General features: G+C 46.3%; 1 protein-coding gene across 2 annotated transcripts in view; it reads right to left on the minus strand.

Annotated features, from left to right (window-relative positions):
- Positions 1–26,347, minus strand: part of LOC115119317 (netrin receptor UNC5C-like) — a 327,268-nt gene that overhangs the window by 203,694 nt on the left and 97,227 nt on the right. The gene's annotated exons all lie outside the window — the stretch shown is intronic.

A 26,347-nucleotide genomic window follows, 5' to 3' on the forward strand; every position in this document is an offset into this window, starting at 1 on the left:
AGGTGTCTGGTTAGACTGTAAACTCTCCTTCCTCGACTTCGGTGATGTCATCTATAAAATAGCCACCAACACTCTACTCAACAAACTGGATGCAGTCTATCACAGTGCCATCCGTTTTGTCACCAAAGCCCCATTCACTACCCACCATTGCGACCTGTACTCTCTCGTTGGTTGCCCCTCACTCTATTCTCGTCTCCAAACCCACTGGCTACAGGTTATCTACAAGTCTCTGCTAGGTAAAGCCCCGCCTTATCTCAGCTCACTGGTCACCATAGCAGCACCCACTCGTAGCACGTGCTCCAGCAGGTATATCTCACTGGTCACCCCAAAGCCAATTCCTTCTTTGGTCGTCTTTCCTTCCAGTTCTCTGCTGCCAATGACTGGAACGAACAGCAAAAATGTCTGAAGCTGGGGACTCATATCTCCCTCACTAGCTTTAAGCACCAGCTGTCAGAGCAGCTCACAGATCACTGCACCTGTACATAGCCCATCTATCTACCTACCTCATCCCAATACAGTATTTATTTATTTATCTTGCTCCTTTGCACTCCAGTATCTCTACTTGCACATTCATCTTCTGCACATCTACCATTCCAGTGTTTATTTGCTATATTGTAATTACTTCGCCACCATGGCCTATTTATTGCCTTAACTCCCTTATCTTACCTCATTTGCACTCACTGTATATAGACTTTTTGTTTTCTTTTGTTCTACTGTATTATTGACTGTATGTTTTGTTTATTCCATGTGTAACTCTGTGTTGTTGTATGTGTCGAATTGCTACGCTTTATCTTGGCCAGGTCGCAGTTGCAAATGAGAACTTGTTCTCAACTAGCCTACTTGGTTAAATAAAGGTGAAATAAAATGTTTAAAAAATAATAATGAAGCAACCAGTTGATGAATAATAGTCATTTATAACATTAACAATGTCTATACTGTATTTCTGATCAATTTGATGTTATTTTAATGGACAAAAGTAATTGCTATTGTTTCAAAAACAAGGACATTTCTAAGTGACCCCAAACTTTTGAACGGTAGTGTATGGAAAGAGTGAAAGAGAGCGAGAGACAGAGAAAGAGAGAATGCATGCAGGGCATTCTACGCCAACAAAAACAAATTCAAATTGAAATACCTATTCAAATTTGGCAAAAATGAATTGAATGTGTCATTGAACCAATTGCACTTAATGGCAGCGAGGTGTGGGGTCCACTTGCAAAACAAGATTTCACTCAATGGGATATACACCCCATTGAAAACCTGACTGCAGAGTTCTATAAGATTATCCTATATCTACAGAGGAAAACTACAAACGATGCATGCAGGGCAGAATTAGGCCAATATCCACTAACAATAAAAATAAAATAAAAAATAGCAATTCAGCTTTGGAAACATCTAAAACACAGTGACCCCATCTCATATCATTACCAAGCCCTGCAATGCAAAGAGCTGAGCAAAGAAAATAGTCCCCTCATCCAGCTGGTCCTAGGGCTGAGTTCACAATCCTTTTCTATTAACACACTGAAGCTTCAGGGCCAGAACATCCAAGCAGTCAGAACAAACAAAATTACAACACATTCAAAACAAAACTACATTACTTATTGGGAAACACAACCACAAGCATAAAGCAAAATGAGGTACTATCTGGCACTAAATCGACAGTACACCATGGCAAACTTTTTGACCATGGTTACTGATCAAACAGGCTCAGTCAGCACAACCTTGCCATTGAGAAGGGTAGACACAGGAAAACCTGTCTCCCTGTAGTGGAAATGCTGTGCAACCACTGCACCTCAGCAGATCCCGAGACTGAGCTGACAAATGTTTTAAAATATAAAGCAATTAGAGAGTGTCATTTCCCCAAATTTGACACCCTTTGTCACACCTGCTCCCGCTCTCCCTCTCTGGTACTTGAGGGCACCAGGCTGCCCTTCATTTACGTACACCTGTCACCATCATTATGCGCATCAGGGCTCACTGGACTCATCTGGACTCCTTCACTTTGTTGATTGACCCTTGATAATTGTTGTTACTGAGGTCTTGTTGACAATATTGATTATTATTATTTTAATGAATATTTTAAATCTCCAAAGTAATTTGTTTCCAATATGTACATTGTTACGTCATGCCAATAAAGCAAATTTATTTGAATTGAGAAAGAGAGAGAGAGAGACAGAGCGAGAGAGAGAGAAAGAAAAATAGGTACTTTTTTTCCCAACCTCCTCACCAGACTGTCATCGCCCCAACATCCCCTTCTCCCCTCGTCTCTCCCCCCCTGGGCCAGACAGATGTGATTAATGGTGTATCTACTGAGGCGGGAACCACCACTCCTGATTACATTAAACATTATCATAACTTTTCAGTTCTAATCGCAGCATGGAGAATATTGTGATCCCCAGAAGAAGATTTATGACCAGTGGCTTGACAACTATTCACCCTGTGCCACCAAACAGTCAACCTATTTACATTTAACTGCAGTATTTAACAATTATATTGTTTAAAAGATGGCTGCTTGAGGGGAAAACATGACATACAGCACAGTAGATTCAGATTAGAAACACTGTCATGGAGAATTGCACTGTTGCAATTACAGGTGCTTCTACATCTGTCACGGTTGTCGTAAGAACGGGACCAAGGTGCAGCGTGTGTTGGGTTCCACATATTTTATTAGAGTGAAACTTCTACAAAAACAATAAACAAGTAACATACAGTGGGGCAAAAAAGTATTTAGTCAGCCACCAATTGTGCAAGTTCTCCCACTTAAAAAGATGAGAGAGGCCTGTAATTTTCATCATAGGTACACTTCAACTATGAGAAAAAAAAATATCCAGAAAATCACATTGTAGGATTTTTTATGAATTTCTTTGCAAATTATGGTGAAAAAAAAGTATTTGGTCAATAACAAACATTTATCTCAACACTTTGTTGGCAATGACAGAGGTCAAAGGTTTTCTGTAAGTCTTCACAAGGTTTTCACACACTGTTGCTGGTATTTTGGCCCATTCCTCCATGCAGATCTCCTCTAGAGCAGTGATGTTTTGGGACTGTTGCTGGGAAACACAGACTTTCAACTCCCTCCAAAGATTTTCTATGGGGTTGAGATCTGGAGACTGGCTAGGCCACTCCAGGACCTTGAAATGCTTCTTACGAAGCCACTCCTTCGTTGCCCGGGCGGTGTGTTTGGGATCATTGTCATGCTGAAAGACCCAGCCACGTTTCATCTTCAATGCCCTTGCTGATGGTAGGCTTTGTTACTTTGGTCCCAGCTCTCTGCAGGTCATTCACTAGGTCCCCCCGTGTGGTTTGGGATTTTTGCTCACCGTTCTTTTGATCATTTTGACCCCACGTTGTGAGATCTTGCGGATCGAGGGAGATTATCAGTGGTCTTGTATGTCTTCCATTTCCTAATAATTGCTCCCACAGTTGATTTCTTCAAACCTAGCTGCTTACCTATTGCTGATTCAGTCTTCCCAGCCTGGTGCAGGTCTACAAATTTGGTTCTGGTGTCCTTTGACAGCACTTTGGTCTTGGCCATAGTGGAGTTTGGAGTGTGACTGTTTGTGTTTGTGGACAGGTGTCTTTTATACTGATAACAAGTTCAAACAGGTGTCATTAATACAGATAATGAGTGGAGGACAGAGTAGCCTCTAAAGAAGAAGTTAGAGGTCTGTGAGAGCCAGAAATCTTGCTTGTTTGTAGGTGACCAAATACTTATTTTCCACCATAATTTGCAAATAAATTCATTAAAAATCCTACAATGTGATTGTCTGGATTTTTTTTCTAATTTTGTCTGTCATAGTTGAAGTGTACCTATGATGAAAATTACAGGCCTCTCTCATCTTTTTAAGTGGGAGAACTTGCACAATGGATGGCTGACTAAATAATTTTTGCCCCACTGTACGTGGTGCAACTTGCACACACAAACAATATCCCACAAAGCAGGTGGGAACAGGGAACCCTTAAGTCTGCTCCCCAATTAGAGACAAAGAACATCAGCTGCCTCTAATTGGGAACCATACCAAGAGCACCGACATAGAAATATATAACTTAGAACACCCCCTAGTCACGCCCTGACCTACTACACCATAGAGAACCAAGGGCTCTCTATGGTCAGGGCGTAACAGCAAAGCACTTCGTGACAACTGCTGATGTAAACGTATTTCAATTTAAATGAACCTTTATTTAACTTGGCAAGTCAATTAAGAACAAATTCTTATTTACAAATACAGCCTACTTGTAATGAACATTAGACCGGTGGAAATCATTCCTTTCGTCTGATGAGTCCAAATTTGAGATTTTTGGTTCCAACCACCGTGTTTTTGTGAGATACGGAGTAGGTGAACGGATGATCTACGCATGTGTGGTTCCCACCGTGAAGCATGGAGGAGGAGGTGTGATGGTGTGGGGGTGTTTTGCTGGTGACACTGTCAGTGATTTACTTAGAATTCAAGGCACACTTAACCAGCATGGCTACCACAGCATTCTGCAGTGATACACCATCCCATCTGGTTTGCGATTAGTGGGACTATCATTTGTTTTTTAACAGGACAATGACCCAACACACCTCCTGGCTGTGTTAGAATGGCAGGCTCTCCAGAATTCCGCGGTTGCTATTTGACCAAGGAGAGTAATGGAGTGCTGCATCAGATGACCTGGCCTCCACAATCACCTGACCTCAACCCAATTGAGATGGTTTGGGATGATTTGGACCGAAGAGTGAAGGAAAAGCTGCCAACAAGTGCTCAGCATATGTGGGAACTCCTTCAAGACTTTTGGAAAAGTATTCCAGGTGAAGCTAGTTGAGAGAATGCCAAGAGTGTGCAAAGCTGTCATCAAGGCAAAGGCTGGCTACTGTGAAGAATCTAAAATATATTTTGATTTGTTTAACACTTTTTTGGTGACTAAATGATTCCAGTTTTGATGTCTTCACTATTATGCTACAATGTAGAAAATAGTACAAATATGGAAAAACCCTTGAATTAGTAGGTGTGTCCAAACTTTTGACTGGTACTGTAGTGCAGTGTTAAGTCAACTTTGAAAGCTGTTTCACAGTCAAATAATATGAGGGAAATTGTGGATTTTGCAAAAGAAATGCAACCGCGGAATCCTGGAGAGCCTGCCATTCTAATATGAACATGAACATGAAATCCATATATAACCTGAAAATAAGAACCACCACCCAGAGGTTCTATTATATTCATATGGATTTATTTTACTAATGTGTTTTTAATACATGTAATATTTCTGCTTCAGTATGTGCTGTGCCATGTCAACAACAGCATCATATTAAAGGCAATATAACAGGAGTTTCATACTGCCTTCATATCATCTCTGTTCCCCCAGGATCCATCACAGTTAAAACTTACATTACGCCTGTCTCCCCGCTGTCATCATTTCCTACACAATGGGATGAGTGGCTCCCCTCCCTCCCAACCTGCACTGACGCTTTCTTCTCTCACATAGGAGGGGGGGATACACACTAGATAAATACCCATTAGGTAGAAGTCGGAAGTTTCCATACACCTGACATTTAATCCTAGTAAGAATTCCCTGTCTTAGGTCAGTCAGGATCACCACTTTATTTTAAAAATGTGAAATGTCAGAGTAGAGAGAATGATTTATTTCAGCTTTTATTTCTTTCATCACATTCCCAGTGGATCAGAAGTTAACATTCACTCAATTAATCTGTCTGTAAAAAATTACTTTTATCATGCACAAAGTAGATGTCCTAACTGATTTGCCAAAACTATAGTTAATTAACAAGACGTTTGTGGTGTGGTTGAAAAACGAGTTTTAATGACTCCAACCTAAGTGTATGTAAACTTCTGACTTCAACTGTACATACCCACATACTTCCTGGAACACACACACATACAGTAAACACCCTATGTAAGACCCATTCACAGCATGCAACAGCCACACATAGACATAAATGCTCCACACACATAAGACCTATTCATTTTCAGAGCGTGATCATGATGGGCGTGTGAGCCACATGGAGCTCCAGAGTGTCAGCGCAAAAAATGACATTTTGCTGCAACTGGAGATTTGGGCTAGGCTGTAGGGTTCTACTGGGGCTGCTGGAGGTGTGGGGCTGGGGGAGTGGGTCTGTACTCAGGGGAGGGTGAGAGGGACTGCAGCGGTTCAGGGCACTGTACCCTAACTGCCCCCTGTCTCCCATGGGCAACACTTTCACATTACCAGAGAGCGAGAGATGGTGGTGGGGGTGTAAATGGGTAGGAGTGTGAAGGGGAAAGTAGCTAGAGAAAGTATACTCCCTCACAAAACAGTAAATAAATCCATATATAGCCTAACCCATATAAATCAATATATATCCTAACCCATATAAATCCATATATAGCCTAACCCATATAAATCCATATATAGCCTAACCCATATAAATCAATATATATCCTAACCCATATAAATCCATATATAGCCTAACCCAAATAAATCACTCTACACTGCTTTCTTTCATCACGGAATTGCATTAATTAAGCAAGCCAGTGGTTACACACTACACATGCATTCAGTATACAGTATTAAACAGCGCCATTCAGGTTCCATGTATTTCTGAACCATGTATCATACATTTCTGTTGCTGTACATGTCCATGTGTGTTGTGGCTGCCAGGCAGTGTGCATGTGTGGCACTGCTAGTGTAGCTACATCACCTCAGGGCCCTTCTGCCACCCAGCACAGTGCAGTCTGTGCAAGGGGCCATTAAGGCCCAACACACCATTCAGCCACAGAGAGCTCCTGATGTCATGGCACTCTGCTAGAGAGAGAGAGAGAGAGAGAGAGAGAGAGAGAGAGAGAGAGAGAGTCCTCTACTGAACTCTCCTACAGTCACTTCTCCATGCTCAGTTAGAGTGCAACCACAATCTTTTGTGACAAAGTGCCACAAAGTTGATGAATTGCTTTTTGTGAAGAGGCCACATGTATTTATTCATAGTATCTTCATATTTCTTCTGAAGAAGAAAACACAAAGTCACAGCTGTTGTTGTTATTGCTGAAGTGAAGAGACTCAGTAATCTGAAGTCTGGGTAAAAAGGAAGGTTTTCTTCAACCAGTAGAGAGAAGCAGGGGTATGGCCACTAAGAGCTGTCGTCCACCGCTTAGTGGCCACTCCTTGTTTTTGTCTTCTTGAGATTGAAAGGAGACAAGCCAACCTGAATCAACATTGAGCCCTTTTGTTATCAAACTGTACCAACCATGCTCACCCCAAATCAGCCCATGCTGTCCTCTGACATAAAGTACGTATCAAACTGTACCAACCATGCTCACCCCAAATCAGCCCATGCTGTACTCTGACATAAAGTACGTATCAAACTCATTCCATAGAGGGCTGAGTGCCTGCAGGTTTTATTTTTTTCCTTTCAATTAAGACCTAGACAACCAGGTGAGGGGAGTTCCTTTCTAATTAGTGACCTTAATTGATCAATCAAGTACAGGGGAAGAGTGAAAACCCGAAGACACTCAGCCCTCTGTGGAGTGAGTTTGACACGTGGACTAAAGCGTTCAATAGCTAGTCAAAAGGTCCTGACCCCAGGGAAACCCCTGCATCACAGACAGACAGGGGTCAACTCATGAAGAATGTAGGGAGACTTTACCTCCAATCAACCCCTCTTGACCTCCTCATGCTCACTTCAATACACGCATCTATTCTACCTTCACCTATTTTCAGAGTCGATAATAGCTGTAGACCAGAGGGTAGACCAGGTGCTCCCTGCTATTTCCTGTGATTCATCCATGCACACATCCTCAATCATCTAAATGCTTCTCCTGGTAAAGAGACTTCTCCAAAAACATCTAGCCCCCTTTGAGGAAGGAGAGAAACGGATCTCACTCAAGGTGCATCATCAGCACACAACAACAACTTTGTTTTTCTTTCACAGTTGAGGCAGATGATTGACTCCAGTAGTGATAATTACACTTCTGATTTTGCTGCCCATCCCTCCCCTCTCCTCCCTCATTCCGCTCTCCCTCTCTAGCTCTCCACTTAGCTCATAAGGCACATCTGTTCCCAGCACCACCCAAACAAGAGGCACATTAACAAACAAACAGACAACAATTAGTCTCCTTTTGAAGTTCTCCATGCGCTCCATTAGGGGAATGCTGAGATGGGTTTGGATAATCAGAGGACTCCTAGGGAGAACTATCCAGCAGTACCCTGCCACCCTACAGAGAAACGCCTGCATGCGGTTATACAACACCTTTTCTACAACTAGTGTGATGAGAACGGATACTTGAAGTTAATGATTGGTGCTTAAGACACCAAGGATAAATGAGGATGCGGAAGTCTGTGGATTGTAGTTGCTGTGTTGTATTTGTTTGATGTCTTTTAGACATTTCATTTACAAACCGAGTTGAATTGAATTCAGTCACTGTGGACTTTTATTCCCCCTGTTGCCACAGCGACAGACATGAAGAATGTGAGCTTATCCAGAGATGTCAGTCACGCTCTGACAGGACACGATGGGGGTCAGAGGTTAAACCCATTACGAGCTGGGTGGCTCCTCTCCCTGACCTCTACTCTCTGTCTGTCTGTCTGTCTGTCTGCCTGTCTGTCTGTCTGTCTGTCTGTCTGTCTGTCTGTCTGTCTGTCTGTCTGTCTGTCTGTCTGTCTGTCTGTCTGTCTGTCTGTCTGTCTGTCTGTCTGTCTGTCTGTCTGTCTGTCTGTCTGAAATTAACTTTTGGGTTTGACAGCAAATATGGCCTTGGTTATAAGCCAAGTTTTAAACCCTTGGCCAAGCCATGGTCATACCTTGACTTCCTCTTGAAAGGCAAGCATAGCTCTAACTCTACCCCCAATATCCATGCTAACAATAATGATTACCTCCAAATTCCCTCCTCCCCTGTCTTCTCCTTCCCAATACTCAACTCCTCCTCTCATCCCATTCTGCACTTATCATTCCCTAACCCCCCCCCCCATCTCCCATTCCACATTCTCCACTCCTCTCTTCTGCTCTTTCATTTTTTATGAGAGGGCGGACCAGGAGTACTAACCCCAGTGCACTCACAGGCCCAAGTCTGGCATGTTTTAATATTTCATGGAGATGTGCAATAACACCGACAACACACACACACACACTGCCCCGCGGGCGTACTGTAGCGCTGGGAGGTGGCGGGGAGAGCAGGTGTTGTTGGCCAATGCAAATACAACTCGTCCATGGGTCAATAAGCCTTCCTGTCCCCACCGAACCGTCGTACCTGTACGGCTGGGGGCGTCCATGTCCCGCTCTAACAGTACCCAGCCTCTGAACAGGGTTTCACTAGTTATGGGAGAGATGGAACCTCTGAGCCCCATGATGAGTAGGTCTACCTAGAGCTGTCATTCATTACCTCCTATCAGGTAACAGCAGGGCAAAGAGATGGAGGATGTCTCAGGGATCAATGATACAGCTGAACTATAACAGAGCTGTTAATGCAACAGTCTGATTCACATCCATTTCCATTTCTAATCACCTGGCTGAGGCAACACAGGTCCATTACTTACAGTCACAGTCACATGATCTGGAGGCTTGACTATATTCTCATCACGTTTTGATGTGTTCTGTTTCAATACTACATGACCTGCTGTTGTACTCATCCACGTATACATCCCTACACAGTCTACCAGTTCTATCAATCTGTATCCTCCCATTATGAATGGAGAGCCAGAGTGATCCTGACACCCTCATTATAATATAAATGAGAAAGTGTGTGGTGGAGTCTGGTGTAGCGGTCTAAGCTCTCCGGACCCCATATGCCCCCTGGCGATGGGGGTTTGAGCCTTCTGTCTATGCCGCTACTATCTGTCTCCCTCTCTACATTTCCTGCTGTACTGTCAAAAAGAATACGAATCCTTAAAAAAATATAAATATATATAAATAATGGTAGGCAGTGACACACACGGCGTAAGGCCTCATTCAGTTTGTAGATGAGCTTACACAGGTACAGATAGGTCATGGAATCTCCTTGGCCCATTACAACAGCACTGACACATTCCTCATCATGTAAGCCCTCCATCCCTCCTTCTCCAGGTGCATGGGGACTGCCTGGTGCCTGGCCCACGTATCATTCATACTGTTGTGGTGCATCTCTAAGTTTTACCCCATCTCAAGGTGCCATGTTATCCGGCTAGCAACTAGCTACTACACTTGAGATGTTACAAAGTGTTTATGGAAATATGTATTTTAGAGGAAGTAGTCTTACCTGTAGATGGCATAGCCATGGTAGGTGAGGAGAAGAGGATTCAGACATGGAACAAAAAAGAGAAAAATAAATCAGTCAGGTAAATCAGAACAGATATTAAGCTCAGGGAATTACCATTTCCATGCCATACTAAATTAATATCAAAATGCCTTTTGGAAGCATTCTGTCCTTAATGTATAAGCTCTGAGATAGGAAATTAAATTACCTTTAGATAATAATAGTTTTCCATTTAGTTTGATACATGCCGGTACAGTCAACCCAAAACACAAGTTACAAAATTCAAATCAGCCAACAACACCGCTCTTGTGTGTCAGAGAAGAATGAATTCCGGTCTTGAGTGTGTATAGAATGTATAGAGTGTGTATAGAATGTATAGTGTGAATAGAATGTATAGAGTGTGTATAGAAAGTATAGAGTGTGTATAGAATGTAAGTGTGTATAGAATGTATAGAGTGTGTATAGAATGTATAGAGTGTGTATAGAATGTATAGAGTGTGTATAGAATGTATAGAGTCTATAGAGTGTGTATAGAATGTTTAGAGTGTGTATAGAATGTACAGAGTGTGTATAGAATGTACAGAGTGTGTATAGAACGTATAGAGTGTGTATAGAACACATGGAGTGTGTATGGAGTGTATAGAGTACATGGAGTGCATGAAGTGGGTATTGAATGTTGGAGTGTGTATAAAATGTATAGAGTGTGTATAGAATCTATAGAGTGTGTATAGAGCACATGGAGTGTGTATGAAGTGTATAGAGTACATGGAGTGCATGGAGTGGGTATTGAATGTATGGAGTGTGTATAAAATGTATATAGAATATATGGAGTGTGTATAAAATGTATATAGAATATATAGAGTGTGTATAAAATGTACATAGAATATTTGGAGTGTGTATAAAATGTATATAGAATATTTGGAGTGTGTATAAAATGTACATAGAATATATGGAGTGTGTATAAAATGTACATAGAATATATAGAGTGTGTATAAAATGTACGTAGAATATATAGAGTGTGTATAAAATGTATATAGAATATTTGGAGTGTGTATAAAATGTATATAGAGTATATGGAGTGTGTATAAAATGTATATAGAATATATGGAGTGTGTATAAAATGTACATAGAATATATGGAGTGTGTATAAAATGTATATAGAATATATAGAGTGTGTATCAAATGTATATAGAATATATGGAGTGTGTATAAAATGTATATAGAATATATGGAGTGTGTATAAAATGTATATAGAATGTATGGAGTGTGTATAAAATGTATATAGAGTGTATATTCATTTTACCTTTATTTAACTATTTAACTGGAGTGTGTATAGAGTGTATGGAGTGTGTATAGATTGTATGGAGTGTGTATAGAGTGCATGCAGTGTGTCTAGAGTGCATGGAGTGTGTATGGAGTGTGTATAAAGTGTATAGAGTGCATGGAGTGTGAATAGAGTGAATTGAGTTTGTATAGAGTGTATGGAGTGTGTATAGAGTGTATGGAGTGTGTATAGAGTGTATGGAGTGTATGGAGTGTGTATAGAGTGTATGGAGTGTATGGAGTGTATATAGAGTGTATGGAGTGTATGGAGTGTGTATAGAGTGAATGGAGTGTGTATAGAGTGTATGGAGTGTGTATAGAGTGTATAGAGTGAATGGAGTTTGTATAGAGTGTATGGAGTGTGTATAGAGTGAATGAAGTTTGTATAGAGTGTATGGAGTGTGTATAGATTGTATAGAGTGTATGGAGTGTGTATAGATTGTATAGAGTGTATGGAGTGTATATAGATTGTATAGAGTGTATGGAGTGTGTATAGAGTGAATGGAGTTTGTATAGAGTGTATGGAGTGTGTATAGATTGTATAGAGTGTATGGAGTGTGTATAGATTGTATAGAGTGTATGGAGAGTGTATAGATTGTATAGAATGTGTGGAGTGTGTATAGAGTGAATGGAGTTTGTATAGAGTGTATGGAGTGTGTATAGATTGTATAGAGTGTATGGAGTGTGTATAGAGTGAATGGAGTGTGTATAGATTGTATAGAGTGTATGGAGTGCGTATAGAGTGAATGGAGTGTGTATAGATTGTATAGAGTGTATGGAGTGTGTATAGATTGTATAGAGTGTATGGAGTGCGTATAGAGTGTATGGAGTGTGTATAGATTGTATAGAGTGTATGGAGTGTGTATAGAGTGTATGGAGTGTGTATAGATTGTATAGAGTGTATGGAGTGTGTATAGAGTGTATGGAGTGTATGGAGAGTGTACTCTGAGGAAGAGGAACGTACACATGGATTTAATTATGGTCAAGCAGACCTGACTCTATTTGTTTTCATTTGACTGATTTATCCCCTTTCATTTGGCAGCTGGCTAACATACTTGCCCCAGACCCTCACACCAGACCCTGAGCCCCTACCCTGGGGTGAGGGGATACAGCTGGTTCTGGGAGGGGGAGAAGTGGGGGGGGTGAAGGGGTGAGGAAGGGAGTTATGGGGGTGGCTCTCCTGCTGGGGTACATGACCCTGGGCAGTGTGGTGGAGGACGCAGAGCCCGTCAGATGCTTCAGAGAAGGAAATAGAGATGATGTCTTTGTTAAACAGGAGGACACCTGTCATGTGTACATATATACTCTGTGTACACATACTGAAGGGGTTTAGTCACTGCAATATTGCATGTGACCCCAATGTCTTTCATCTTGGGTAAACACATTTCCTTTGGTCCAAAGCCTTGGGGGAAAGGGGATATCCCATCTGTGAGTTGGAGGGGGGGTATTAGATATTAGGACCAACGTCCCAGATTACATGACGGCTCTAAATCGATTCCCCAAGGGAAATCTTTCTATGAATTTACTGCAGCCAAGCATTGGGTCTCTCTCTAACCATATACTGATGGTCTGCTGGCTGTCTGTTAAGTGGGATGCTATGTGGAGGCAGAGGGAATTCACTGAACACTGAACAATGTGCACAATCACATCTTATATCGGTTTGTGAAAACAGCAGAATCTACAAACCATCAATTCAAAAATGGAAAAGGAAACGATCCAAGATATATGATCTACAATTTCTTGTGACTAGAATTCTCTGATACATTCCATTCATCTCGCCTTCTCTCTCTTCATGTCCCAGGCTCCAACTGAGGATCACACCTTAGCTTTGTGTTCACATTACACACAGCCACTTGTGCCTATACATTCATCAACCCATGCAGCGTGATATAGGCCCAGCAGCTCTGTAAAGGTGTACCATATCATAACCACCTGTCATAGCAGGAAGCAGACCATATGCAACAACTGCCGAACGTTCCTTCCTGTCACATCAAAGAAAAACAGGGAGGAAGTGTATTAGACGGCTGTGCTGTTGTGTATGAAGCTCAGTCTGGTTTATTTATCAGTTTGTTTCACATAGCTTCAAGACAAAGAGTCTGAGAAACCATTCTCATAAATTAGGGCAGAATTGGAAAAAACGAAAAAGGATTGCAACTGAACAGTAAAACATGTCCACACTGCTAAATCGTTGGGAAATGATTGCTAGAATAGACAGACAGCTCTAGTAGCTGTATTTCAATTTCTGTCTAATGGACAACATGTCTCCGGTCCAGTCTACCCTATTCTACAGGCATTCTCCCCCGACCATTAGATTTACAACCTGGCCTGGGCTAGAGGCTGCAGGCTGGAGGTGGAGGGGGCTTGGCCGGGCCCATCAGTAAGGGGTTAAACAGCACAGTTAAGATTTAAAGGGCCGGTAAGTGGTTCCATTAGCCAGGCTGACTGCTGCCGCAGGGTAGGAGGTAGTAGAGGTGGGAAGGTAGGTGAGGTAAGGGAGGTAGTAGAGGTGGGCAGGTGGGAAGGTAGGTGAGGTAAGGGAGGTAGTAGAAGTGGAGAGGTGGGAAGGTAGGTGAGGTAAGGGAGGTAGTAGAGGTGGGGAGGTGGGAAGGTAGGTGAGGTAAGGGAGGTAGTAGAGGTGGGGAGGTGGGAAGGTAGGTGAGGTAAGGGAGGTAGTAGAGGTGGAGAGGTGGGAAGGTAGGTGAGGTAAGGGAGGTAGTAGAGGTGGGGAGGTGGGAAAGTAGGTGAGGTAAGGGAGGTAGTAGAGGTGGAGAGGTGGGAAGGTAGGTGAGGTAAGGGAGGTAGTAGAGGTGGGGAGGTGGGAAGGTAGGTGAGGTAAGGGAGGTAGTAGAGGTGGAGTGGTAGGAAGGTAGGTGAGGTAAGGGAGGTAGTAGAGGTGGGGAATTGGGAAGGTAGGTGAGGTAAAGGAGAGAGTAGAGGTCGGGAGGTGGGAAGGTAGGTGAGGTAAGGGAGGTAGTAGAGGTGGAGAGGTGGGAAGGTAGGTGAGGTAAAGGAGAGAGTAGAGGTCGGGAGGTGGGAAGGTAGGTGAGGTAAGGGAGGTAGTAGAGGTGGAGAGGTGGGAAGGTAGGTGAGGTAAGGGAGGTAGTAGAGGTGGGGAGGTGGGAAGGTAGGTGAGGTAAGGGAGGTAGTAGAGGTGGGGAATTGGGAAGGTAGGTGAGGTAAGGGAGGTAGTTGAGGTGGGGAGGTGGGAAGGTAGTTGAGGTAAGGGAGGTAGTAGAGGTGGAGAGGTGGGAAGGTAGGTGAGGTAAGGGAGGTAGTAGAGGTGGGCAATTGGGAAGGTAGGTGAGGTAAGGGAGGTAGTAGAGGTGGGGAGGTGGGAAGGTAGGTGAGGTAAGGGAGGTAGTAGAGGTGGAGAGGTGGGAAGGTAGGTGAGGTAAGGGAGGTAGTAGAGGTGGGGAGGTGGGAAGGTAGGTGAGGTAAGGGAGGTAGTAGAGGTGGGGAGGTGGGAAGGTAGGTGAGGTAAGGGAGGTAGTAGAGGTGGGGAGGTGGGAAGGTAGGTGAGGTAAGGGACGTAGTAGAGGTGGAGAGGTGGGAAGGAAGGTGGGTAAGGGGGTAGTAGAGGTGGAGAGGTGGGAAGGTAGGTGCGGTAAGGGAGGTAGTAGAGGTGGGGAGGTGGGAAGGTAGGTGAGGTAAGGGAGGTAGTAGAGGTGGGGAGGTGGGAAGGTAGGTGAGGTAAGGGAGGTAGTAGAGGTGGAGAGGTGGGAAGGTAGGTGAGGTAAGGGAGGTAGTAGAGGTGGGGAGGTGGGAAAGTAGGTGAGGTAAGGGAGGTAGTAGAGGTGGAGAGGTGGGAAGGTAGGTGAGGTAAGGGAGGTAGTAGAGGTGGGGAGGTGGGAAGGTAGGTGAGGTAAGGGAGGTAGTAGAGGTGGAGTGGTAGGAAGGTAGGTGAGGTAAGGGAGGTAGTAGAGGTGGGGAATTGGGAAGGTAGGTGAGGTAAAGGAGAGAGTAGAGGTGGGGAGGTGGGAAGGTAGGTGAGGTAAGGGAGGTAGTAGAGGTGGAGAGGTGGGAAGGTAGGTGAGGTAAGGGAGGTAGTAGAGGTGGGGAGGTGGGAAGGTAGGTGAGGTAAGGGAGGTAGTAGAGGTGGAGAGGTAGGAAGGTAGGTGAGGTAAGGGAGGTAGTAGAGGTGGGGAGGTGGGAAGGTAGGTGAGGTAAGGGAGGTAGTAGAGGTGGGGAATTGGGAAGATAGGTGAGGTAAGGGAGGTAGTTGAGGTGGGGAGGTGGGAAGGTAGTTGAGGTAAGGGAGGTAGTAGAGGTGGAGAGGTGGGAAGGTAGGTGAGGTAAGGGAGGTAGTAGAGGTGGGCAATTGGGAAGGTAGGTGAGGTAAGGGAGGTAGTAGAGGTGGGGAGGTGGGAAGGTAGGTGAGGTAAGGGAGGTAGTAGAGGTGGAGAGGTGGGAAGGTAGGTGAGGTAAGGGAGGTAGTAGAGGTGGGGAGGTGGGAAGGTAGGTGAGGTAAGGAGGTAGTAGAGGTGGGGAGGTGGGAAGGTAGGTGAGGTAAGGGAGGTAGTAGAGGTGGGGAGGTGGGAAGGTAGGTGAGGTAAGGGAGGTAGTAGAGGTGGGGAGGTGGGAAGGTAGGTGAGGTAAGGGAGGTAGTAGAGGTGGAGAGGTGGGAAGGTAGGTGAGGTAAGGGAGGTAGTAGAGGTGGGGAGGTGGGAAGGTAGGTGAGGTAAGGGAGGTAGTAGAGGTGGAGTGGTGGGAAGGTAGGTGAGGTAAGGGAGGTAGTAGAGGTGGGGAATTGGGAAGGTAGGTGAGGTAAAGGAGAGAGTAGAGGTCGGGAGGTGGGAAGGTAGGTGAGGTTAGGGAGGTAGTAGAGGTGGAGAGGTGGGAAGGTAGGTGAGGTAAGGGAGGTAGTAGAGGTGGGGAGGTGGGAAGGTAGGTGAGGTAAGGGAGGTAGTAGAGGTGGAGAGGTAGGAAGGTAGGTGAGGTAAGGGAGGTAGTAGAGGTGGGGAGGTGGGAAGGTAGGTGAGGTAAGGGAGGTAGTAGAGGTGGGGAATTGGGAATGTAGGTGAGGTAAGGGAGGTAGTTGAGGTGGGGAGGTGGGAAGGTAGTTGAGGTAAGGGAGGTAGTAGAGGTGGAGAGGTGGGAAGGTAGGTGAGGTAAGGGAGGTAGTAGAGGTGGAGAGGTGGGAAGGTAGGTGAGGTAAGGGAGGTAGTAGAGGTGGGGAGGTGGGAAGGTAGGTGAGGTAAGGGAGGTAGTAGAGGTGGAGAGGTGGGAAGGTAGGTGAGGTAAGGGAGGTAGTAGAGGTGGGGAGGTGGGAAGGTAGGTGAGGTAAGGGAGGTAGTAGAGGTGGAGAGGTGGGAAGGTAGGTGAGGTAAGGGAGGTAGTAGAGGTGGAGAGGTGGGAAGGTAGGTGAGGTAAGGGAGGTAGTAGAGGTGGAGAGGTGGGAAGGTAGGTGAGGTAAGGGAGGTAGTAGAGGTGGGGAGGTGGGAAGGTAGGTGAGGTAAGGGAGGTAGTAGAGGTGGAGAGGTAGGAAGGTAGGTGAGGTAAGGGAGGTAGTAGAGGTGGGGAGGTGGGAAGGTAGGTGAGGTAAGGGAGGTAGTAGAGGTGGGGAGGTGGGAAGGTAGGTGAGGTAATGGAGGTAGTAGAGGTGGAGAGGTGAGAAGGTAGGTGAGGTAAGGACGGTAGTAGAGGTGGAGAGGTGGGAAGGTAGGTGAGGTAAGGGAGGTAGTAGAGGTGGGGAGGTGGGAAGGTAGGTGAGGTAAGGGAGGTAGTAGAGGTGGGGAGGTGGGAAGGTAGGTGAGGTAAGGGAGGTAGTAGAGGTGGAGAGGTGGGAAGGTAGGTGAGGTAAGGGAGGTAGTATAGGTGGGGAGGTGGGAAGGTAGGTGAGGTAAGGGAGGTAGTAGAGGTGGAGAGGTGGGAAGGTAGGTGAGGTAAGGGAGGTAGTAGAGGTGGGGAGGTGGGAAGGTAGTTGAGGTAAGGGAGGTAGTAGAGGTGGAGAGGTGGGAAGGTAGGTGAGGTAAGGGAGGTAGTAGAGGTGGGAAGGAAGGTGAGGTAAGGGAGGTAGTAGAGGTGGGGAGGTGGGAAGGTAGGTGAGGTAAGGGAGGTAGTAAAGGTGGGAAGGTAGGTGAGGTAAGGGAGGTAGTAGAGGTGGAGAGGTGGGAAGGTAGGTGAGGTAAGGGAGGTAGTAGAGGTGGGGAGGTGGGAAGGTAGGTGAGGTAAGGGAGGTAGTAGAGGTGGAGAGGTGGGAAGGTAGGTGAGGTAAGGATGGAGGAACAGAACAGAACTTCTGCACTCAACAATCCGGTCGCATTTCGCTTCGCTCCACAGGTAGTATCACATTTTTCATTTCATTACAGTACAACGGCTTGATTTGTTTGATCGTAGCTAGCTACATAGCTAGCTACATAGCCGTCTTTGTATCAAAGATAATTGTGTAGTCTAGAGCGATTTCCTAGGTTAGCTAGCCAGCTATTGTCGTTCTTTTAACGCAACGTAACGTAATCAACACTGCTAGCTAACCAGCTAGCCCCGAATAGCAGCACAGTAGAAACTATTACACTCAACGGAACGACTTGATTAGTGTAGTGTCAACAACGCAGCCAATGCCAGCTAGCCTACATAGTCAACAACGCAGCCTCTGCCAGCTAGCCTACTTCAGCAGTACTGTATCATTTTAATCATTTTAGTCAATAAGATTCTTGCTACGTAAGCTTAACTTTCTGAACACTCGTGACGTGTAGTCCACTTGTCATTCCAATCTCCTTTGCATTAGCGTAGCCTCTTGTGTAGCCTGTCAACTATGTGTCTGTCTATCCCTGTTCTCTCCTCTCTGCACAGACCATACAAACGCTCCACACCGCGTGGCCGCGGCCACCCTAATCTGGTGGTCCCAGCGCGCACGACCCACGTGGAGTTCCAGGTCTCCGGTAGCCTCTGGAACTGCCGATCTGCGGCCAACAAGGCAGAGTTCATCTCCGCCTATGTCTCCCTCCAGTCCCTCGACTTCTTGGCACTGACGGAAACATGGATCACCACAGACAACACTGCTACTCCTACTGCTCTCTCTTCGTCTGCCCACGTGTTCTCGCACACCCCGAGAGCTTCTGGTCAGCGGGGTGGTGGCACCGGGATCCTCATCTCTCCCAAGTGGTCATTCTCTCTTTCTCCCTTACCCATCTGTCTATCGCCTCCTTTGAATTCCATGCTGTCACAGTTACCAGCCCTTTCAAGCTTAACATCCTTATCATTTATCGCCCTCCAGGTTCCCTCGGAGAGTTCATCAATGAGCTTGATGCCTTGATAAGCTCCTTTCCTGAGGACGGCTCACCTCTCACAGTTCTGGGCGACTTTAACCTCCCCACGCCTACCTTTGACTCATTCCTCTCTGCCTCCTTCTTTCCACTCCTCTCCTCTTTTGACCTCACCCTCTCACCTTCCCCCTACTCACAAGGCAGGAAATACGCTCGACCTCATCTTTACTAGATGCTGTTCTTCCACTAACCTCGTTGCAACTCCCCTCCAAGTCTCCGACCACTACCTTGTATCCTTTTCCCTCTCGCTCTCATCCAACACTTCCCACACTGCCCCTACTCGGATGGTATCGCGCCGTCCCAACCTTCGCTCTCTCTCCCCGCTACTCTCTCCTCTTCCATCCTATCATCTCTTCCCTCTGCTCAAACCTTCTCCAACCTATCTCCTGATTCTGCCTCCTCAACCCTCCTCTCCTCCCTTTCTGCATCCTTTGACTCTCTATGTCCCCTATCCTCCAGGCCGGCTCGGTCCTCCCCTCCCGCTCCGTGGCTCGGCGACTCATTGCGAGCTCACAGAACAGGGCTCCGGGCAGCCGAGCGGAAATGGAGGAAAACTCGCCTCCCTGCGGACCTGACATCCTTTCACTCCCTCCTCTCTACATTTTCCTCTTCTCTCTCTGCTGCTAAAGCCACTTTCTACCACTCTAAATTCCAAGCATCTGCCTCTAACCCTAGGAAGCTCTTTGCAACCTTCTCCTCCCTCCTGAATCCTCCTCCCCCTCCCCCTCCTCCCTCTCTGCAGATAACTTCGTCAACCATTTTGAAAAGAAGGTCGACGACATCCGATCCTCGTTTGCTAAGTCAAACGACACCGCTGGTTCTGCTCACACTGCCCTACCCTGTGCTCTGACCTCTTTCTCCCCTCTCTCTCCAGATGAAATCTCGCGTCTTGTGACGGCCGGCCGCCCAACAACCTGCCCGCTTGACCCTATCCCCTCCTCTCTTCTCCAGACCATTTCCGGAGACCTTCTCCCTTACCTCACCTCGCTCATCAACTCATCCCTGACCGCTGGCTACGTCCCTTCCGTCTTCAAGAGAGTGAGAGTTGCACCCCTTCTGAAAAAACCTACACTCGATCCCTCCGATGTCAACAACTACAGACCAGTATCCCTTCTTTCTTTTCTCTCCAAAACTCTTGAACGTGCCGTCCTTGGCCAGCTCTCCCGCTATCTCTCTCAGAATGACCTTCTTGATCCAAATCAGTCAGGTTTCAAGACTAGTCATTCAACTGAGACTGCTCTTCTCTGTATCACGGAGGCGCTCCGCACTGCTAAAGCTAACTCTCTCTCCTCTGCTCTCATCCTTCTAGACCTATCGGCTGCCTTCGATACTGTGAACCATCAGATCCTCCTCTCCACCCTCTCCGAGTTGGGCATCTCCGGCGCGGCCCACGCTTGGATTGCGTCCTACCTGACAGGTCGCTCCTACCAGGTGGCGTGGCGAGAATCCGTCTCCACACCACGTGCTCTCACCACTGGTGTCCCCAGGGCTCTGTTCTAGGCCCTCTCCTATTCTCGCTATACACCAAGTCACTTGGCTCTGTCATAACCTCACATGGTCTCTCCTATCATTGCTATGCAGACGACACACAATTAATCTTCTCCTTTCCCCCTTCTGATGACCAGGTGGCGAATCGCATCTCTGCATGTCTGGCAGACATATCCGTGTGGATGACGGATCACCACCTCAAGCTGAACCTCGGCAAGACGGAGCTGCTCTTCCTCCCGGGGAAGGACTGCCCGTTCCATGATCTCGCCATCACGGTTGACAACTCCATTGTGTCCTCCTCCCAGAGCGCTAAGAACCTTGGCGTGATCCTGGACAACACCCTGTCGTTCTCAACTAACATCAAGGCGGTGGCCCGTTCCTGTAGGTTCATGCTCTACAACATCCGCAGAGTACGACCCTGCCTCACACAGGAAGCGGCGCAGGTCCTAATCCAGGCACTTGTCATCTCCCGTCTGGATTACTGCAACTCGCTGTTGGCTGGGCTCCCTGCCTGTGCCATTAAACCCCTACAACTCATCCAGAACGCCGCAGCCCGTCTGGTGTTCAACCTTCCCAAGTTCTCTCACGTCACCCCGCTCCTCCGCTCCCTCCACTGGCTTCCAGTTGAAGCTCGCATCCGCTACAAGACCATGGTGCTTGCCTACGGAGCTGTGAGGGGAACGGCACCTCAGTACCTCCAGGCTCTGATCAGGCCCTACACCCAAACAAGGGCACTGCGTTCATCCACCTCTGGCCTGCTCGCCTCCCTACCACTGAGGAAGTACAGTTCCCGCTCAGCCCAGTCAAAACTGTTCGCTGCTCTGGCCCCCCAATGGTGGAACAAACTCCCTCACGACGCCAGGACAGCGGAGTCAATCACCACCTTCCGGAGACACCTGAAACCCCACCTCTTTAAGGAATACCTAGGATAGGATAAAGTAATCCTTCTCACCCCCCCCCTTAAAAGATTTAGATGCACTATTGTAAAGTGGCTGTTCCACTGGATGTCTTAAGGTGAACGCACCAATTTGTAAGTCGCTCTGGATAAGAGCGTCTGCTAAATGACTTAAATGTAAAAAAAAATGTAAATGTAAGGGAGGTAGTAGAGATGGGGAGGTGGGAAGGTAGGTGAGGTAAGGGAGGTAGTAGAGGTGGGGAGGTGGGAAGGTAGGTGAGGTAAGGGAGGTAGTAAAGGTGGGAAGGTAGGTGAGGTAAGGGAGGTAGTAGAGGTGGGGAGGTGGGAAGGTAAGGGAGGTAGTAGAGGTGGAGAGGTGGGAAGGTAGGTGAGGTAAGGGAGGTAGTAGAGGTGGAGAGGTGGGAAGGTAGGTGAGGTAAGGGAGGTAGTAGAGGTGGGGAGGTAGGTTAGGTAAGGGAGGTAGTAGAGGTGGAGAGGTGGGAATGTAGGTGAGGTAAGGGAGGTAGTAGAGGTGGGGAGGTGGGAAGGTAGGTGAGGTAAGGGAGGTAGTAGAGGTGGAGAGGTGGGAAGGTAGGTGAGGTAAGGGAGGTAGTAGAGGTGGGAAGGTAGGTGAGGTAAGGGAGGTAGTAGAGGTGGGGAGGTGGGAAGGTAGGTGAGGTAAGGGAGGTAGTAGAGGTGGGGAGGTGGGAAGGTAGGTGAGGTAAGGGAGGTAGTAGAGGTGGGGAGGTGGGAAGGTAGGTGAGGTAAGGAGGTAGTAGAGGTGGGGAGGTGGGAAGGTAGGCGAGGTAAGGGAGGTAATGGAGGTGGGAAGGTAGGGGTGCTAAGAGGTTGGTGAGGGGGTGGGGGGTAAGGAAGGTAGGGGAGGTAAAGGAGTTGGGGGATAGGGGAGGTAAGAGAGTGAGAGACAGAGGATGAGGTAGGACGGGGTGGGGAGGTAAGAGGGTGAGAGAGGGGATGAGGTAGAACGGGGTGGGGAGGTAAGAGGGTGAGAGAGGGGATGAGGTAGGACGGGGTGGGGAGGTAAGAGGGTGAGAGAGGGGATGAGGTGTTATGAGATATCAGGTCATGGTGGAAGCTGGAGGTGGGAAAGGTCAGCTTAGATAAAGACTCCATCCTCTGCAACACACATCAAATCAAAGCTCCAGTCCCTTGTTCTTCCATCCCAGCAGAGTCCCTTGTTCTTCCATCCCAGCAGAGTCCCTTGTTGCTACACGGAAGCTACAGGAAGCACCTCACTCTCTCAGGATCCCCTCACAGGAAATGAGAGCAAGAGACTTAGGAAAACTTTCATCCCTGTGGTCTATATACTTTCACCTTCAAAGAAACAAAACACCACCAAAACCATCTCAGTCTTACAGGAGAACTGAGCATCGCTAGAATCTTCTCTGTTCTACCATCAGTTATCGACCACAGTAACCGTCAGTAAGTTGACCAGCACATCCAATCAGCAGAAGTCTCTGTTCTCCTAAATGGGAAATTAACTTGATGTCAGAGGGTACTAACGAGTGCTTCCCTGTTTATTAAAATTAGGATTGTTCGTCAGTGGTTGCGAGAAGCTGGTCATTGGCTTCCTACGTGTCAGGGTGGGCAGGGATTAGTTGTCTGTGTGTGACGGTGGTTCTGTTTGGTTCGGCCTGTGTGTGTGTTAGGGGCGATAATGCAGGCCGTGTGGGCCAAGCTGGGGTAGCCGTGTTCACACTCACTGAGGTCTGCAGCAGTTACCCTTCTCTGGGCCTCCGGACCCCGATCCTCCCAGTCTGGTCCTGCTTCTCTACATACAGTAGCACCATCTAACACACAGGACCTACTGCAGAACACACTGACCCACCAGGACCCTCTAAATCCAACACACACCTACTCTGTCACACACACACTGTTCCTAGGGACTCTGCTTAGGGTCGGCTTTATCCTTCCCTCATGTGACTCATGAGCTAAAGCTAAACCTAGAGCTAGAGCTAAAGCTAAACCTAGAGCTAAACCTAGAGCTAAAGGTTTAGAGACACAAGTAAGATCCCCATTTGTTACTCTACCGAACCATCACAAAATAAACCCTCTGTAGTCTCTACAACACACACACACACTCCAATAAGGATTGACTCCATAGTAAGGACAGCTCTAAGTGGACGGGCCTAGGTCAGGGGTTCCCAAACTTTTTTTGGACCACGACCCCATTTTGATATCTGAAAATTCTTGCGAGCCCAACCATGTGAAAGAAATGATGTAATTAACAGCAAAAGTTTACTTTTTTATTTGGGGCTTTGGCAGAATTGAAAAACATTCTAACAGTATTTCTGATTGGCTTCTCAACTCACCATCATATACTTTTAATGTGGGGCTATGACAGTCAATTCCAAATGAGTCTGACATAATGTCTCTTATCTCACCACTAATACAATGGGTGATGCTTGTCACGTCAGAGATTCTCTCTTTTTTTTTTACCCCTTTTTCTCCCCAATTTCGTGGTATCCAATTGTTAGTAGCTACTATCTTGTCTCATCGCGAGACGAAGGTTGAAGGTCATGCGTCCTCCGATACACAACCCAACCAAGCCGCACTGCTTCTTAACACAGCGCGCATCCAACCCGGAAGCCAGCCGCACCAATGTGTCGGAGGAAACACCGTGCACCTGGCGACCTTGGTTAACTTGCACTGCGCCCAGGCGCCACAGGAGTCGCTGGATGGATATTTGTTTTAATGCAGAGAGAGCACTGAATCCAGCTTCACACAGTTATGACCTGGTGAAGGGTACCATGAGCTCAGACGGAGATATAAGAGTATTCAGAGATCATCCGTTCACCTACTCTGTGTCTCACAAAGACATGGCACTCGGAACCCAAAATCACAAATTTGGACTCATCGGAACCAAAGGACAGATTTTCACCAGTACAATGTCCATTGCTCGTGTTTCTTGGCCTAAGCAAGTCTCTTCTTATTATTGGTATCCTTTAGTAGTGGTTTCTTTGCAGCAATTCAACCATGCAGGCCTGATTCACTCTGATTCAGTCTCCTCTGAACAGTTGATGATGAGATGTGTCTGTTACTTGAACTCTGAGGCTGGTAACTCTAATGAGCGTATCACACACACACACACACACACACACACACACACACACACACACACACACACACACACACACACACACACACACACACACACACACACACACTTAGTGTGAAACACATATTTTATGTGTCCCAGCCTGCAGCTGTCTATCCTTTATAGCCCGGCCCAGTAAATCTGTGATGGTGATGAAGAGTTCCAGCCAGAACTAAATATTTATTTCAATAATCTACAGCTTTCATTTCAATTTGAGCTTACACCACATACTTAACACACACACCCGCTCAGAAATTCTGCCTGGATTTAAGAGAAGGTTTCAACCCAGCGCTTTAATAACTGTGTTAATTCAGAGCTCAAAAACATCATCTGAGATACATTTCCCCTGCCTTCATGTCCTTTATTCTCTGTCCACATTACTGGAACTGAGAATATATGAAGACCATACAGTACATCACAGGCCATCACGTGTGTGTGTGTGTGTGTGTGTGTGTGTGTGTGTGTGTGTGTGTGTGTGTGTGTGTGTGTGTGTGTGTGTGTGTGTCTGCCTGTGTGTTGAGCACTTGAGCAGCCAGGAGCTTTCTTATTACTGAATGAAGTCCTGTGGAAGCGCTAGCTGCTTCTACTGAACATGAACACTTCTATTATTAACTCACAGCACAGCGCGCACACACACACACACACACACCACAAACACACACACACATTTCCCTTCACCATGCGGGACCGCTACCCTTTGAAGAGGCTGGGGCCTGACGCGAGGCGTAGTGTCTCACTGCTTTCAAACACACACTACCCTTCTGCCAGGAAACCTCAATTCACAGCCTGTCACAGCTCTATTAGTACACACACACCGACACACACACACACACACACACGCACACACACACACACATACACACGCTCACCAAGAGAAGGAGAGAAGGAGTGAGAAGAGGAAGTTCTGCTCAGACTTTGTTTTTTTATGGAGGTGTGTAGTGAGAAGTCTTAGTGAGGTTTACCACCATTTGTATGACAGGTTTAGAATGAGGGCATCTTGTAATCTACACAACATCATACACTGAAAACGTAATCACTTACTGTGTACTGTCACATTGAGGCGTATTAGTACTGTACACTAACAGTCTGCACATAGACACTGGTGGAAAACAAGTCCGGTGTTTGGAGCACGAACTGAAAGATTGATTCACGCAAGGGACTCAGCTAAGTAAGTTATACTGATAGAAATGAGAAGCTGTCAAAAATGTTTTCTGAACTATCTCCCACACTGCTTTTTCTGTCTGTCTTCTGTCTATACGTTTTGCAAATTCGTAATATATTGTATAATTTGCAATTCGGAAAATGTCATATGAATTGTAATTCGTAACATATCATACAAAATGGATGATGCACATCCACAAATGAATATGAAACATAACATATGATACTAAATTGTGTTTTTTTGGTTTACGTATAGAATAATACGAAATGCTCTGAGACCACGTTGTTCTACAGAGTCCTGGTTAATGCTCTCTGAGAATGGGATTTTATGTACTGGAGGTTAGAGGTCAAGTTTGCAAAGACTGGGATTGCTCAGAAAGCTCCTTGACTCTGACAGGCCTCCACCACACAAACAGCTCATAATCTCCCCCCTGGCCTTCAGTTAGAGCCCCTCTAACACACACACACACACACACACACACACACACACACAAACACACACACACAAGGACTCAGTTTCCAGTCCATCAGTAACCCTCCACCAGCCTTGTGTCCCCTGATTCTCCTCCCCGTTTCCTGGTAATTGCTTTTTAAAGGGGTCTCTGAAAGCTTTTCTCCTTCCTACCCTCAGTTTGTTTAATCTAGTTAATTAGTGTGGATCACCAGTCAGGTCTCCTGGTTGGCCAGGTCTTTGTGGGGAAAAAGACTGACTGACTGGCTGGTTGACTGACTAGCTGACTGACTGACTAGCTTATAAACTGTCTGAATGACTGAGCAGCTGACTGACTAGCTGAATGACTGACTAGGATAAACTCTCTGACTGACTAGCTGACGAGTTGACTGACTAACTATCTGACTTTCTGATTAGCTGACTGACTGAATAACTAGTAACTGACTGACTAGCTTACTG

The sequence above is a fragment of the Oncorhynchus nerka genome, linkage group LG22 (assembly GCF_034236695.1).
Source record: "Oncorhynchus nerka isolate Pitt River linkage group LG22, Oner_Uvic_2.0, whole genome shotgun sequence".
Taxonomy (NCBI): Eukaryota; Metazoa; Chordata; class Actinopteri; order Salmoniformes; family Salmonidae; genus Oncorhynchus; species Oncorhynchus nerka.